The sequence below is a fragment of the Schistocerca serialis genome, chromosome 3 (genome assembly GCF_023864345.2).
Source record: "Schistocerca serialis cubense isolate TAMUIC-IGC-003099 chromosome 3, iqSchSeri2.2, whole genome shotgun sequence".
Classification (NCBI taxonomy): Eukaryota; Metazoa; Arthropoda; class Insecta; order Orthoptera; family Acrididae; genus Schistocerca; species Schistocerca serialis.
In genome coordinates this window covers 123312333-123314165 of record NC_064640.1, presented here as the reverse complement: position 1 = coordinate 123314165, position 1833 = coordinate 123312333, and the positions used below count along the sequence as shown (strand labels likewise).

The 1833-nt window shown below is 46.9% G+C and overlaps 1 pseudogene; it reads left to right on the top strand.

Annotated features, from left to right (window-relative positions):
* The first annotated feature begins 998 nt into the window (after window positions 1-998).
* LOC126472024 (5S ribosomal RNA) lies at window positions 999-1116 on the top strand (annotated as a pseudogene).
* Window positions 1117-1833: the final 717 nt, after the last annotated feature.

Sequence of the window (1833 nt, the reverse complement as noted above, 5' to 3'; positions counted from 1 at the left end):
CCTAAGGACAGCACACAACACCCAGCCATCACGAGGCAGAGAAAATCCCTGACCCCGCCGGGAATCGAACCCGGGAACCCGGGCGTGCGAAGCGAGAACGCTACCGCACGACCACGAGATGCGGGCAACGGGTACTACTGCTTTCGGGATGCGCATGTATACATGGCATGTAACCTATTGAATGTTTGATCGGCAACTTGTTCGTCACGGTCCCTCAACAACAGTGGGGACGTCTACGAATTCGTTGCAGGTGGTACGGACAGACAGTCTTGTGAAGTAATTTTCAACAGATTTTCGAAAACTGTCTCGAGGAGCTAGTTCGACAGTCCACACGCAGCGGAAATGTTTTAGACTTTGTAGCTACGAGGGCGTACTGAATAGTAGTGCTTGCGAATTTTTTATTCTGTCTCAATATCGGTTGAGGTATTACATGTCATGTGCCTTACTCTGGTGACTTTTCCGCTTCACTGATGCAAGTTGCCATCCACCGCCGCTAGAGGACTCCGAATTGTAGCATGTAACATGGCATTGTGTAACTTAACTAAGTCGCTGCGTGAGAAACAGCGTCGTGTAATCCCCCAGAATACTGAAAGCGCGAATTTGAAGAGTTCGTCCACATATGGAGTACCCTATCCTTCAGCATGACAATGCCAGACCACACATACGAATGCTGCGACATTTGCAACAGTCCGACACCTTGGGCTCACTTGGGCTCACTGTCATCAATCATTTTCCATACAGTCCTGAGTTGGCCGCATCCGATTTTCATCTCTTTTCAAAATCTAAAGAACACTTTTGGGGACTTCACTTTGATAGTGATGAAGCGGTGCAAGCAAAAGTGAGGTTGTGGCTCCGTCGACACAATGACGGTATCAACAAACCGGGCTCTCACGGGAGGAAATGTGGTCGTCGCCAGGGTGACAATGTTGTGAAATAAATATGTAGACATGAAGAATAAAGCTACAGAATTTTAATAGAGTTTGTTTTATTTAAAAAAGGGCAACGGCCTTGCCGCAGTGGATACACCGGTTCCCGTCAGATCACCGAAGTTAAGAGCTGTCGGGCGTGGCTGGCACTTGGATAGGTGACCATCTGGACCGCCATGCGCTGTTGCCATTTTTCGGGGTGCACTCAGCCTCGTGATGCCAATTGAGGAGCTACTCGACTGAATAGTAGCGGCTCCGGTCAAACAAAACCATCGTAACGATCGGGAGAGCGGTGTGCTCACCACACGCCCCTTCTATCCGCATCTTCATCTGAGGATGACACGGCGGTCGGATGGTCCCGACAGGCAACTTGTAGCCTGATAACGGATTATGTATGTATGCATCTATGTATTTAAAAAGCTCCAAGAATTTTCACATAAAAAATTCGGAGGCATTACTTCTCAGCTCGCCCTCGTACAAACAGCCCAGATGTCATCAACAGCGTCAGTATTGACGCATGGATTGGTGGTTATGATGTCATCACAGCGACCATGGTTACTAAAGTTAATAAATCCATCAAGAAGGCTAGGAGAATATTTTTGATAAATAGAGCTGATAAGCTGTATGTTAGCATCCTACTTTAACATGGAAAAGGCATCATTTAGTTCCAATATGAGGAATTACAGGCAATGTTTAAACTGATTGTAAATAGCTCTGTGGAGAAGTATCTGCTGGGCAGGTGGATTAAGGACGGAAAGTATCCACCGTGGTTTCATAGCAAAATTTGGAAACTGCTGAGGAAACAGAGACTGTTGCAGTGTCGGTTCAAAAAACAACGCGCAAATGACGAGAGGCAAAAGTTAGTAGAAACTCCGTCGTCTGTAAAAACACTGATGCGCGAAGCCTA